General features: G+C 40.3%; 1 protein-coding gene across 4 annotated transcripts in view; it reads right to left on the bottom strand.

The window, feature by feature from the left end:
• The window catches only part of Dlgap1 (DLG associated protein 1), an 838,155-nt gene that overhangs the window by 518,025 nt on the left and 304,405 nt on the right, over window positions 1-15,725 (bottom strand). For all 4 annotated transcript variants that reach the window (XM_042259990.2, XM_042259994.2, XM_042259993.2 and 1 more), the window contains exon 3: window positions 11,800-11,921. The gene's annotated coding sequence lies outside the window, so the exon portion shown is untranslated. The remainder of the gene's footprint in view (window positions 1-11,799; window positions 11,922-15,725) is intronic.

Here is a 15,725-nt window from a genome sequence, read left to right as displayed (position 1 = left end):
CAAAGACAAAGGGAAACAGAACACTTAGCATAGTATCTGACACATAAGAATTAGGCAAATACTACTGTTACAAATACACCATCCCATCACTGGGCATATATAATAAAGGAAATAATTATGTTAAGTAGATACGTGGGCTCGCATTCATTGCAGCTCTATTCGTAATAGCTGGGAAATGAAAACAATGCACCTGTCTATCAAATGATGAATACATTAAAAATGTGGTCCTTGAACTCAATGGAATATCATTCATTCATAAAAAATATTAAACCTTGTTATTTATGACAACTGGATGTACCTAGAGATCATTAAGTGGGGGAAAAAAGGCACAAGAGGAGATCCACAGGGTCTTGCCCATATATGCAATATGATGACATTGATCTCAGAGCTACAAAGAGGAGGTGAGTCAGGGGAAGAAGTTGATCACCAGGCACTAAATTACAACCAGATGGAAGCAAAAGCCTCTAGGGTATCACTGCATAGAGCAGTGATGACAAATAATGATTACATGGTGTACGTTTCAAAATATCTAGAAGGACTTAAAATAATTTTACCACAGACATGACAGGTGACTGAAAATATAAATGCATTTAACTTGATTTTGACATTATGCAATGTACACACACACACACACACACACACACACACACACACACACACACACACACATCACATGTTGCATGTGACCCCAGATGTATGTTCAGCTTTTCTATCTTTGTGTACTAGTTAAAATTAAAGTGATGTCTCTGCACTGGTATTTGAGAGAGGTTTATACAAAAACAGCTTGCAAAATGAAACTGTGGAGAGAGCCTACCAGGAGGCCCAGATAGGGTATTTATGAAGTGGCTGAGGCATGAGGAAGGGATCTGATCCAGAGGCTGACAGCGGGAGGGGTCTGAGTGGACCAGAAAACATAAACAAGACCTAGTGATGGCCTGAGAAGAAGGTGGGACTGAAATAAGGGACAAGTTAACAGTGATCCCAATATTCTAACTTTGAAACAGCAGTGATCTTTCAAACAGTCAGATCAGTTAGGGTCACCGAGTTTTGCAATTAATAATTATACAATTTAGAAGATAGATGCCACCTTTGAAAGACAGAACTTTCCAAGCTTAAATTTATGATAAGATCATATTAGTTGAAATTCCTAGTTTGTAGATTGGGATGTAGCTCAGAGACAGCACATTCAAAGCTCTAGACTCAATCATTAGCATCCCAATAATAAAGTAAAATGAAATCCCCATCCTGATTCTCAAACTTCCTTTTCAGTCTATAAACTCTTTTCACCCTATGTTCCACAAAATATTCCATCTCTGTGCATCTTTGTATCCACCCAGGTAATTCCATCTCCTTTCCCCTACAGGATGATCTTTCCCAGAGGTCAGGACTCAACTCTGCTTTGACTAACTATTTGTCTTGTGGGATGGGCAGCTGGGCTAGGTCTTGCCTTCCTTTTCATATCCCATTAGGCCTCAGGACTTCAGTATTCCTGCCTAAATCACCTTCTTTCATATCACAATTACAAAAAAATTTCCACAGCTAATTGGGAATGGCAACAACTCAATGTCCTTTGACTGTCAAATGGATAATGAAAATGTGGTCATATACACAGTGGAATACTATTCAACTGTAAAGAAAAATGAAATTTGGAGGTAAATGAATGGAACTAGGAAAGGTTATACTGAAAGGGGAAAGAGAGGAAGGGGAGGGGAAAACAGCACTAAGGATGTTTGAAAGGGCTGTAAGAAATCATATTATTTTTATTTACCTAAAATTATATATAATATATAGAAGTGAAAACACATATATGTATAGTTTAAATTGAGTAATGCCATTTGAGCTGATAATGGCTCCCAAGAGCCATAGACTAGCTACCAAAGACCCCAGTACCAGGCATGAGAAATCACCTTTTGGGTTGTTTATCAGGGCTGCCCAAGAAATTCCTAGAACAACATAGGCTATTGCTGCTGTCCTTGGTTTCTTTCCAGAAGTTGAAGGTAAGTCCCTATTGTTGAAGACACCACATACTTCATATACAGGACTCAGAGGATTTGAGCTGGATATAATGTGAAAGTATCCTCCTAGAGGACTAATTTTTATCACCCAGACAGGTTCTATGCAAGCAAGAAGAAAGCAACCAACAGTTGTACCCAGCTATGATGTCTATGAACTGCAACAATAACCAGCATTGTAAGATATCCCAAAAGATGCAATAGTGGTACCCATATCTTGGCTGCAAACAACAACCATGTAGTTGGACTTAAGATCCATCATCCATCAATAGAAGATCATTTCTGAAACTAGAAACCTAGCGAACTCCCCAGGGCTTGTGAAGTCATGGATCTTAGAGGAAAACCCACTGCCATCAATTTATCAGACCAGCATAACTCCTAAATGGAATTCTAAATGCTTATCCTTAAGCCAATGGATAAGTGTATCTCTCAGGCCTTTTCAAAGAAGCTTCTCTTTGTAGCAGATGAGGACCATTACAGAAAAACCCAACTGTTCAAAAGCTGAGAACAGCTGACCATGGAGTGTCCAGCCCTTGCATCTAGGCTCAGGGAACATAGATGAAGAGCGGGTGGCAAGATTTTAAGAGACAGAGGACCAGGAAGCCTGCTGTGAGGTTTTGTCTCCAAGAAATGACATGGGCACTACACCAACCATACCTCAACCATATGGTTGCCTAAACAAGACCTGATCAAGCACAATACCAACAGACATGCTATTGTGGGAGGGAGAAATCTCATGGCGCCCCACCCCCATATACAGAATGACAGATACCCAAGGACTATTAAGAAAGGAAGAATTAATCATCTCCGGGGATGAACCTCTGACTGAGTAACAGTAACAATTAAAGAAAAGAGGCCAGGGCTGGAGAGATGGCTCAGTGGTGAAGAGCACTGGGTGCTCTTCCAGGGGATCTGGGTTCAAAGCCCAGCACCCATATATCAGCTCACAACTGTCTGTTACTCCAGTTCCAAGGGGTCTAACACCCTCACCCAGACATACATGCAGACAAAACATCAATGTACATTAGATACATAAATAAGTAAATAAATAAATAATGAAAAAAAAGAAAAGAGGCCATTTATTTAAGAGGGAGAGAGGGAGGGTTGTGGAAGAGGTTGAAGGAAGGAAATGGAAAGGGGGAAATGAAGTAATAATATTTTAATTAAAAAACCCTATTTCCGAACCTGGGGCTTATGTAGGGACACTTCGCTCAGCCTGGGAGGAGGGGACTGGACTTGCCTGGACTGAATCTACCAGGTTGAGCTGAATCCCCAGGGGAGTTTTTGCCCTGCTGGAGATGGGAATGGGGGGTGGGCTGGGAGGAAGGCTGGGTGGGGATGGGGGTTAGGGGGTGGGGTTGGGGTAGGAAGGGGGAGGACAGGGGAATCCATGGCTGATATGTAAAATTAAATTAAATTATAAAAGCAAAACAAAACAACAATAACAACAAAAACCCATTTCCACAGCTAGAAACAGGTTTAAGTGAAAAATGATGATCATATACTTAAAAAGAAGCAGTCACTTTGAAGTCCAAAAAGGGTATTTTTTTTTAAACCAATGTCCATGTTACTTACTGGTAATGTTTCTTAAATAAAAATTTTTGAAACCTTTCTCAAATCCCTCATGAAATACCTTCTTATGTGTAACATTTGGAGGTTGTTGGTTCCCAAAGGATATTTAAATGAATACCTATCGAAGAAGCACCACTCTACATGGCAGGTCAAAGCTCTTGGATCTCTTATTACTTAGGACCCAAGGAGTCTGAACAGGAAAGGGGTCTTGCCAGGGTAATGGATATTTCCTAGGTGACATAATTAGAGGAAGGACACTGCTGAAAACATGGGTGACACCGGCAATATGCTGTCCTTGTCAGTCCATGGGACACCCTCCTGGAGAGCAAAGCACCCCCGCTCTAAATGAGGACTCTTCTGAGGGTCTGGATAGAGTCAGCAGCAGCATCACCAACGTCACTATCAACCGTCTGCAGGAGCAAACCCCAGACCTTACACGGACATTCAGTAGTGCAGCTGGAAACCGAACTGGCTCCCACATTGTGTCTAGTCAATTTTCTGTTGCTGTAATAAGCACCATGGGCAAAAGCAACTTAGGGAGAACAGGACTTATTTCAGTTTACTCGTTACAGTCCCTCTTCAAGGGAACTCAACTGAAGCAGAGACCATGGAGGAATGCTGTATACTGGCTTCCTTCCTCTGTTCCTGCTCAGCCAGCTTTCTTTCTTTCTTTCTTTCTTTCTTTCTTTCTTTCTTTCTTTCTTTCTTTCTTTCTTTCTTTCTTTCTTTCTTTCTTTCTTTCTTTCTTTCTTTCTTCCTTTCTTCCTTCCTTCCTTCCTTCCTTCCTTCCTTCCTTCCTTCCTTCCTTCCTTCCTTCCTTCCTTCTTCCTTCCTTCTTCCTCTCTCTCTCTCTCTCTCTCTCTCTCTCTCTCTCTCTCTCTCTCTCTCTCTCTCTCTCTCTTTGAGACAGGGTTTCTCTGTGTAGCTTTGCACCTTTCCTGGAACTCACTCTGTAGACCAGGCTGGCCTTGAACTCACAGAGATCCACCTGCCTCTGCCTCCTGAGTGCTGGGATTAAAGGTGTGCGCCACCACCGCCCGGCCAGCTTTCTTGTAAAATGCAGAACCTTGGTTCTCCCATACCAATCATCAGTTGCAGGCTAGGCTTATCTACATAGGGAGTTCAAGGACAGCCAGGGCAGCACAGAAATTGTCTAAAAAAGTTTCCAATTATTTGAAATGTCAGAGAGATGGACCCTGCAGATCCAAACTAAGTTTTGTCCAAATTGTATGTGATTTGATTTTTCATTTCCCAGATTGCATTGGAAGGGTAAGAAATGCCAGTGCTTAAGTTAGTTATTTAGCATAGTAACACCATTTATCCAAATTTAGCTTTTAATGAATATGGTCGGTTGGGGGAAAATCCCTAGCATATGCTGAGGATACACAAAAATGAAATAAATTCTGCCAGGAAACCTGTTTTCTTTTTTTCTGATTATTCTTGGCACGTTGCATCCATGGTATGCAATGAGCCTGGTTTCTGTGTATTCTCACAGGTAAGCAAAGACCTATAAGCACTGAACTGCAATAAAGTCTATTATAGTTTGTTTAAAAACAAATTATCCAGTCATATAATATAATGCCTTTATATATCATGAATAATTGGTATAGTGAAAAAGCTACTCTAGTGGGCAATATTAGGTTGTTTAAATAAATAATATCACCATTTAAATCACACACTGTATCTGTTATCTTTCTATGCTCTATCTCTCTCATTCTATTTATTTATCTGTGGATCATCTACATTGTTTAATCTATCAATCTGCCTATCTATCTACTGTCTATCTATTATCTATCTTTATCCCATAAACCTTGAGGCATCCTCATTAGTGGGATTTTCATATTGATGTCAGAGACATGACAAACATAATGCACAACATCCCACAATTAGATTTTAGTTTCTTACAACTGTCTGGATCAATCAATCTCTTCAGAGAGCACAGTGGTTTTCAGCTTCTAAATTACTCCTGACATAAAAAGGGACAGATGACTAAACAGTAAGATTTACCTTCAAACATTCACTTACAGCAAATTTATAGGATATTGAAATTGAAAAAAAAAAAAACCTGTGCTGAGGTTGAAATATTACAACAAAGCTTCATTGGTTGTCTATGAAGTAGGCCACTCTGAATTTCTGACGACAAAGTATTAGGGTTAACCTATGTCAGAGTGACAATTCAACCTCAAGAACACCAGGAAAACAGAAACATGTTCAACATGAGCACGGATGTTTCAGCAAATGAATCTTCTATTGACCAAAATTTGATTTCTTTTGCTTCTGGAGATGGAGCTGCATCTGGCAAATTGGCTATGAAAATGAACTTTTTATTTTGAGAAATAAAAAAGAAACAACTGCATGTATAACTGTAATCAGATCTAAATTCTAAGCACATGGGCATTTGTTTAGGATGATTTTCGGTGATTTGTAGAACCTCTAGGTTAGTTTTTCCCAAAGGTGTGGGTAGATTACAAGAGAGAACATAGGAGGTGACTTGCAGACTATACTCAAAGATGAAGGAGTCCTTTGTTTTCTTTTGGGGAGTGGATGGAGGGGAATGTAGGGTCTCTTCTAAGGAGCTCTGTTTGGTCTGGAACTTGCTATGTAGCCATGGCTGGTCTTGTACTCCTGATCCTTCTGTGTTCGCCTCCCAAGTGTTGAGACAGCACCTCCATGTCCCACTGAAGGAGTGATTCTTGAGGTCAAGGGTATGGCTTTCTCCCTTTACTCACTAGCAGTGGGAATGGTCAGAGACATCCCTTCTAGATGAAAATGCATGTTGGAGTCTTCCATTAGCCTTTCAAGAGTCACACAACTAAATATGGATACATTTTTATAAGCTGTGTTCATCTTTTAAAGTCTCAAGCAAAACTGTCCTTAGCCCCAATGGAAGAGAATGAAACGTTAATTCACCCCTGAAGCCTTACTTAGGGTTTACTCAGCTTTGAGATCTGAACAGGCTGTTAAAACTATGCATGTTTAGCTCCCACCAAGTTCTGTTTTCTTCTTCTTTTTTTAAATATTATCCCTGGTTTTCAAAAAAACCTTACAAGTAATAATCATAATCACAATTATAATAGTAATAATGAAATACAGAACTCAACATACAGGTAGAGATATTTAAGTATGTAAAATGGAATATTTTCTAAGGGTAGCCATGTGGTAAGTGAAAAAGTTGGGTGTTGAACTCAGGTCTTTTAAAATCTTAAACCTTGCCTTTTACACTCTTATCTCCAACTGTGTGCAGTTAATAGAGTGACTCTTCCAGACCTCTTGAAGATGGGCACTGGAATGAATGTCAAGGCTTTTGTCCTAAGCAGTTTTTCCTCTTCCTCTTTCTTAAAAAAAGTTTATATTTGATGTGTTTTGCTGGCATGCATGTCTATGTATCATGTGCATGCCTAGCGCCCACAGAGTCAAGAAGAGGACATTGAATCAGCTGCAACTGGAGTTACAGGTGGTTGTGAGCTGCCCTGTCGGTTCTGGCAACCAGGTAAGTGTTTTGGAAGAAAAGCCAATGCTCTTAACCAAGGATCTACCTTTCCAGGGCCCTCTCCTTTTCTTTCTTAAAACTCTGTGTATGTGTTACGTGTGTGTGTGTGTGTGTATGTGTATGTTGTGTGTCTTGTCTCTTTCTGTGTGTATGTGTTTGTATGTCTGCCTGTCTCTGTGTGTAAGTGTATGTGTGTATGAGTGTTGTGTATCTATCTGTCTCTCTGTGCTATGTGTTTCTCTGTGTATATGTATGTTTGTCTGTCTCTCTCTCTCTCTGTGTTTGTGTGTGTCTATGTATGTGTGTCTGTCTGTCTTTCTGTGTATGTGTGTCTCTTTCTGTGTGTTTGTATGTGTGTCTATCTCTTTCTTTCTGTGTGTGTATTTGTCTGTCTGTTTCTTTCTCTCTCTCTCTCTCTCTCTCTCTCTCTCTCTCTCTCTCTCTCTCTCTCTCTCTCTCTCTCTCTCTGTATACAGAGTTGTGCATCCATGAGAAACTTCCCAGGATTTTCCTTTCTCCATCTCTTATCTCACTGTGAGTGCTGGGATTATAGACATGGGCCACTGTGTCTAGCTTTGCATAGATTGTGGAGATTTGAATTGTGGGCCTCATGTTTATGTGGCAAGCAATTTAACCAATGGGGCATCCCCCAGCACTGCCCTAGACTCTCCTATTTCTAATTGAGAGAACAAATCTGGGACTCTGCCAGGTAAACACACCCGTAAAATAACAAAGCTGAAGTTAGTATTTTTACACTTTAATTAACTTTTAAGCTTTAACATGAGGGATGACATAAAATAAAATGAAATTACTATTTTTTCCATTACTAAAATGAATTATGAAATACACTTTTAAAGATACATTTTCAAGGATTCATGTTCATCATCCACTATGGTTAAGTATGATAATATATAATTGTAAGCATTTTCAATTTTAATTGAAATTATTTCCAATTAAATTACTGGGTCTATTTTCAAGTTTAATGCACAATAGAATATATAGGAACAAAAATATGTTTTAAAACCTCCAGAATGAAATTCACACTGAGCTTTGAAAGTAGGTTTTAGGCCCACTATCTAGAATAAGTCAAAGAGTGGGCAGAAAATAGACAGTACAGACAGTTACTTTAGCAATCAAAGTGGAATAAATTTACCAAGCCAATCACAGTCTGAAAAATGCAGATAAAGATGCAGAGAGAAAACATGCAACGTTGATCATGAACACATTTCAATGCAAGAAACCAGAAAGCGCTTTTGTCCTTGGTGTGAATAAACATTCAGACCATGCCGCAGCTGCAAAATTGAAACTCAAGGAAGACACATTTACAAAGGAATTTATTAAATTGATGTGATTTCCCGGTTTCACACATCCAGTGGCTCTTTCATAAAGTAAAATGTACAATTTGTCTTGATAAAAATGACATTTCTCTCATTGTATTCAACCAGATAGCAAAAAATCTTTTGTGAAGAGCCGTGCTTATTAAAGAGCTGGGGATACCCAGCAGCGTAGGCTCTGAATAGACAGAGCTCATCCTCTATTAACATGCCCTCTGTGTTGAGTATCCTTTATAAAGAAGATTCCAAGCAAAGGAAATCTGTCTTTCTCTGTATAATATGCCACAGAGATTTCTTTGTAAGAAGTCACTTGTTGCTGAATCCATCCATCCATCCATCTATCCATCCATCCATCCATCCATCCATCCATCCATCCATCCATCCATCCATCTATCCACCCATCCATTCATCCATGCATTCAGTATTTTTGAATCTCCAAAGTCTTTATAATATGCAGTAGGGGACAGAAAATATATCTGTGAACTTATTATTCAAAATTTTATGATATTAAGATCTTCTTTCAGGGTTGGAGCAACAGCTCAGAGGTTAAGGGAACTTACTGCTCTTGCAGAAGACCTGGGTTTGGTTCCTATCACCCACCTAGCTGCTTACAACTATCTATAACTCCAGTTCCAGGGGATATGACACCCTCTTCTGGCCTCCATGGGCACTGCACTGATAAGGTGCAAAAATTATCATCAACAGGCACACACTCATACACATAAAATAAATATAAATCAATCGTTTAGAAAAGTAATCTCATGTATTTTCATTTTTGAGTCAATTTCTCACTTTGTAGCACTGGCTCCTGGCTTGGAACACTCTATGTAGACCAGCTTGGCTTTGAACTAGGAGACCTACCTGCCACTGCACCTCGAGTATTGAGATTAAAGGCATGGACCACCATGCCCAGTTATTAAATGCCATTCCATCCCATGGCTCAGATCCTGTCTGAAGCTAATACAACTCTCCACAGTGTGAGCTGGCAAGGAAGTCCATTCTCTGTCTAGCTCCAACTGTAGCATGATCATTATAGCGCTATCCTGTATCATTCTATTTTTAGAGCTGTTCCAAGTCAGGTCTTAGGACAAACAGGTTAGCCTCCTCTCAAAGCTTGTTAAAAATGAGCATCTGGACCTCATCTGCACTGATCTATGCTTAACAACCACAAGCCAATGGAGGCTTTACAAACCACAGATACTGCTTTCTAGGTGAGACCAGTGGGGAGTGACGTCAACAAGGAAAAATAAGTTGGTAAACTGAGTGGCAGGTTTTACATTTCTGACTTAGCAGTTTGTATGACAATGACGTGGTGAATCTGAGCTAAAACCCAATGTAATCAGAACTTTCACTTCAGAAGACTCAGGAAACTATAGAGCGGAAAACCCAGGGAGAGGTGATCGTAAGCTCAGTAAGAAGGCAGAATTTGCCAAGTCTCACAGTCTCTGGGGGACATTCACTCTGTTTGCATCTTGTGCTTAGGATAAGATTCGTTCTGAGCATGCCTCCCTACCATCGGTGAAGTCTTTATCAACTCAGGGTCTGGATTTGTTTCCTCTTTCAGTATTTCTGCCTGGCTATCTGCTACAACTTTCCCTGACATCCCTGGTATCATTGCAATAGTTGCGATGTTTGCTATGGTCTGCTTGTGATATATTTAATGGCTGCTCCTTTCTAGTCACAACATCTAGTGTTATTTTACAGATTATAATAAAACCACTGTTTTTCTCCAACTTTATTTTATTGTTTAACATTTTAATGTTAAAAAAAAGTAAGGAGCAAGGGGCTGTGAGATGGCCCCTTTATACTGAATATGATAGAATGAGAGAGAACTGATTCCTGAGAGAGAGAGAGAGAGAGAGAGAGAGAGAGAGAGAGAGAGAGAGAGAGAGAGAGAGAATATACTTGCCTGAACACTCTCCTCAAACTGAACAATACCCAGTAAGTAACCGAGAAAGTACTATTAAATGTTATTATGTTACACTTTGTAACTCTTCCTAAAATGCTCACCACACTTTGAAACCTAATGTGTATTTTTTCTTAAAAAACAAAAAACCAAAAACCACTGTATGCCAAGATGCACTTCTCATTTCAGGCACAGCTCTATTGGTAAAAGCTCATTTGGAAACAGCTCACCTTGGCTCCATGCACTTGGACAGGACTTGAAAACATGAAGCACTTTCATGCCCGATGCTCCATTTGGGAGAATAATGACCAGTTTCAAAATCAAGCAAAAGGGGGTATAACCAAGTCTCTGATTGGCTGAGTACTGACCTCTGGACCACTTGCTAATGCAGCCACAGCTTTTGGGGATAGACGTTTCTGCTTCTCACTGGATTTTCTTTGCCTTTATAATGTCAGTCTCCATGGATAACTAGATCTTCTGCCTCTTGCCTCAGGTGCTGCTAACAGCCTGGAACTATGGGGCAGTTCATGCCCTCAGTGGAAGTCCCAGAGAGTGAGTGATACTCCTACTGTACCCATTTCAGGTGAAACTTGCAGACAGCATCCAAACCTCCATGGGAGGAGGGGGAAGAGTTAAGTTCCCATGACTCCCGGGGCAGATTTGTTAGCCCACCTGTGTTCTTACCCACACTGACTCACTCTACGCTTCTGTCTATTTCATTTTATTTTTTTGAGACAGATCTTACTATGTCATTCAGTCTAGACTCAATCTTATTATCCTCCTGCCTTGGCGGAACATTACATCATGTACTAGTAAGAAGGCCCAGCCATTGCCAATCTTGATTCGTGGGATCATCTTCCCAGTGAACAGCCTTTGTCAAGTCCTGGTCTTTGTTGCACAAGTAACCCAAACAGGAAGGTAGCTCACTAGTATACTCAGCACTATTAACCCCTTCTGATCTGCTCTTACTCATGCAATGCACTTAACTCAGACATTCTACAGTCTTTCTTTCCCTCCTAACAGAGCACAGGATGAAAGGAAGAGAAGGTAGATTGGGCCCTGGGCTTCAGCATTTTTACTGCCTTCCTTACCAGACCTAGATCACAGTGGACATGCCTGGGCTAATAAGTGTGCATTTATACAGCATGAAAAGAAAATTGAAAGTGGATGCCATGTCATCTATTTCTCCCATTCAACAATTAACCTCACATCCAGTATTTTAGCCCTGAGACCCCTGGAAACCACATTTACCTGACCTGACTTTCCACATTGACAACAATGATTGCCACACATGTGAACATCTTGGTCAAAATCTGTACAGGAAACCAAGGAGTTAAACATAGACTTTAAATTCAGCAGTCTATCAATAGCTCTGGAATTGTAAGGTAGAAATATATTACGCTATTAAAAGAGAAAAGTTTCTTCATACAGTGCATCTTAAGCGGACATTGTAGAAGGGGGTTATATAAGGGGATGAGGTTCTACCTTTGATGATCATTCTTCCATTTTTCCTGCTTCCAGCACAGGAGATCCAAGCTTCAGGTTGCTGCTGCGGTTGTTGATATTGTTAACCAGATGTCACTCTTGATATGTGATGTTCGACTGCTCTGAAAGATAACAAATGCAATAATTAGACCCGATGACTCATTTGAAACTGAAACACACTGAGGACTGATCTCCTAAAAATGACACCAGCAGCCATTAAATCCAATGATGTGAGACGCAGAGCTGCATAGGAAATCTACGTGGTGGTTCTTGTGATGATATTTTTTAATGCACCTCAGAAAATCAAATCAACCAGAAAATAAAAAAAATTCTGCCATCATTATAAACAGATCTGATATTCTACAAAATGCTTGTCCATAACTATCACTTATATTCTCTTTAAAAAGTAATAAAGAGAGGTGGGAAGAGATGACTCAGTGGTTTAAAGCACATCCTGCTTTTGTAGATGGCCTGACTTCAGTTCCCAGTGTACCTCCCACATCTGAAGACTGATAGCCGTCTGTAATACTAGCTCCAGGGATCTGATCCCTCTGGCCTCTGCAGGCACCTGCACTCATACACACAGAACTGCCCCCCACCCCCGCAACACACGCAACTGCACATTATAAATATAAATCTTTAAAAAGTAATAAGGTACAAATATCAAAAACATGATTTTTGTAAGGTACAGCATATGCGTGAGACTGCAGTCATTTCCTGGCAACTACATGTTTTATTAATACCACAACCAACCAGCTATGGTAAAAAGGGAGTAGAAATGGTCGTTATTCCCACTGTGGTCTCTTGGACTTCACAGCAGGGTCCAACATGGCATACTATTCCTCAGTATGCCACCGTGGGCTTGGTGATGCCTAAGCCGAGCAAGCGAGCCATTTACAGGATTGCCAAGGATGCTTTCTTAGACTCTGACAAAACAGAAATCATATCTGGGCCACATCGTGGGAGGAGGGAGGTTGCCTGAGATCATATCACATGCTGTGTGGAGCCGTGATTCTCCTCTGTCGCAGGTCACAGAAGGCAGGACTCACCACACAAATGACCTGATGTTTCAAAAGAGCTAGGGGACACCGACGGCTGCTCCTGTTGTTGTTTGTTGTTGTTCAAAGCAAAATAATTCTGTGTGCCTCGGTAGCATATAAGAGTTTTTTTTTTTTTTAGAAGAGAATGGGGAAAGTAAATTTAAGCAATAAGAAATGTAGCCAGATTCGCAATGAGACTACTGTTTTAATCTAATTATTATAAGAGTCCTTTAACAGAGACTTCATGCTTCAGAACAGGGATTTAGGGCCGTGGAGGTGATCTGTTTTGATTATTTTTTTCAGAATTGCCAAAGGCAAAACTATATGCCAGGGCTTCTGTCTAGGAGCCCAGCTACCAAGTAACATTGGGCTTTCATTTCCAAAATGAACACTAGATGGTCAAAAAGATCATAGATGACATCATCTTATTATTTTGAGGCTGGCCAAGCTGACAAGGATTACAAAACTGTTGGTAGTGGCAATCGAGATCAATAGTAACACAACCACCCTGATTATTTACACAGAACTTGACAAAGCACCCTGGGAATAGAATGAATCATATATATTGCATTTCTTTATCCTAGAGAAGACAAAATCAGACTCCATTATGAGTTCTGATTTAAAGACTTGAAGCCTTGATTTATGAACTATTATCCTGTGTAGTATTCTCAATGTTCCAGGAAATCAAAGTCTGAGGAAAATGTCTTCCCATATATGTGAGGACTAAACTTAAAAGATAATGAATAAATTCTGACTTTTAAAACAATGAGCTCGACTGCTTATCTATTCATGAATATTTATGGAGACTTTATTTTGTACTAAATAGAGTCTAAATATTCAACTAAATAGTGCTGTTGATTTAAAAAGTGGAGAGATGATGTAATTCCTTAAAAAAAGATACCAGAATATGAACAAAAAATAAGTTTTATTACAAACAGATCATCGTAAAAGTTACAAAATTATTAGGTAAACATCTGTTTTGAACAGTAAAAGGGATCTTAAATGCTTACTCATGTAAAGTGTAGTGGATCCCAAATATAGTTGCCTATCACTGTGACCTGGAAATCTTAAAATGCAAATTACAGAGTTGTGGAATTTCACTTTTAGTCAAATAGTTTGAGACAGCATATTATTATGTTACCCAGCTGGCCTTGAACTCTTGAGCTCAATCACCCTCTGTGTCAGTCCCCTGGGTAGCTGGGGCTGCAGGCACATGCCATCATGCCTCGCTGTGCTTGGCCATCCTAACTATGACATTCGTGGACTTTGAAAGTGCTCCCAGTTGATTCCGCCACCAGGCATGCTGCTACCAGGCATGCTGCTGGTTCTTCACCACCTTCATTATACAGATGAGGAAAGAGCCCAGAGGACTGACTCACTCCAGGCATTTGCTGCTTGTGGACAGAACTCAACCTAGAAAGCAGAACTGTTTCTCTGGTACGTTCAACTTTTTGCTACCTCAAGAAGCTCTATTTCCCCCCTCCCTCCAAAAAAATATTGTTTTGGTTCAGTAGCAATATTTAGCCCCTATATTCTAGAAAAAGAAGAGCAAAAGAACAACTATAGTTAGAAGATCCATGTAGATTTTTCTCATTGATATCTATATTGACTTTACACATATGGAGGTACTGGAATTTTAACATCATTTGTTTGCTTCAGTGGTTCATCTTGCATTATTACAGTGTCCTTTTTCTAGATATAGCTAGTTTGGGGGATGTTTGCCAAACTCCCTTCTCTGGGGTCTACCCAATACTGGTAATTCTCCTATCATCAAGGGCACCATCTGTCAGTTGTTTGGACATTACTTGCTCCTGGCCATTGTCAGTTGGGCCAGGAAGAGTGGCTCACCCAAAGAGGACAAGGACACTGTGGCCACAGTAGGCATGGTGGCATCAGCCTGTAACACAAGTACTGAGAACACTGAGGCAGGATAGAGAGCACATTTCAGGTTAGCCTGGGCTTCATCTGGAAACTCACTCAAAAGACCAAACGGGAAAAACAAAGCAAGCAAAACCTATCATCAAATGAGTATGCAAGTAATAAACAATTGCAGCCTGGGCCAGGTTTAAAAAATGATGGGCAAGGCTCAAGGCTTTGTCACCTTGTCCCCTACAGGTAGAGACTGCAAATATTGGTGGACTGTGCAGAAAGATTGCAGAAGACGGACTGTAGGAGTCAGTAGAAGAAACTCCTGCGATCATATGTCTCCCACTTCTTCTTCTCCACGTCTTTTCTTGTGATTTCCCTGCACTGAAATATCTGTGGGATATTTCTGCAACCAAGTCTATTACATTGTTTTAAAATTAATTTTCTGGATTACTCAGTGGATTTTTTTTTCTTTAACTCTGGTGTCAGAGTTTAAACTAGTATGCCTCATACCCATTCATTTCACGGAAGTTACTCTATAAGCCGATCATTTCCAGTTTTTAAAAAGGTTATTTAAAAATATTGCCTGAGGGTATGGAAGGGGAAATGCAATCTGTATATGCATTGGATTTTATGGAATGCCTGTATTTTAGTAAAATGTATTTCTGAAGAGATCAAGGAGGCCCAGCCGAAGAACTTCTTCAGTCCCACTGTCTTCTACAGGCTCTCTCACTTGCCAGAGTAACGAGGTCTCTCAGGAATACCTGTTGACGGACCTCAGGCTAGTACAAACGCTCATCCCTTCACCCACTCATGCATTCACTCACCTACACCATTCCACAAAGATGTATTATCATACCCCAGGCACTGCTAGAACGTGGAAGCACACCTGGGGACCTTTCATTTTAGTGGATCTGAGTAAGCAGCAAAGAAATAACAAGTAGGATGAAGTGGTAAACTGGCACGTCAGTGCCTAGTCGGCTTGTCATGGAGGTGGTGGGGTACCTGACACTGGAACGA

Source organism: Peromyscus maniculatus, chromosome 13 (genome assembly GCF_049852395.1).
Source record: "Peromyscus maniculatus bairdii isolate BWxNUB_F1_BW_parent chromosome 13, HU_Pman_BW_mat_3.1, whole genome shotgun sequence".
In the NCBI taxonomy this organism is placed as follows: domain Eukaryota; kingdom Metazoa; phylum Chordata; class Mammalia; order Rodentia; family Cricetidae; genus Peromyscus; species Peromyscus maniculatus.
Note: the sequence above shows the minus strand (reverse complement) of the source record. Positions and strands in the feature narration are given on the sequence as shown.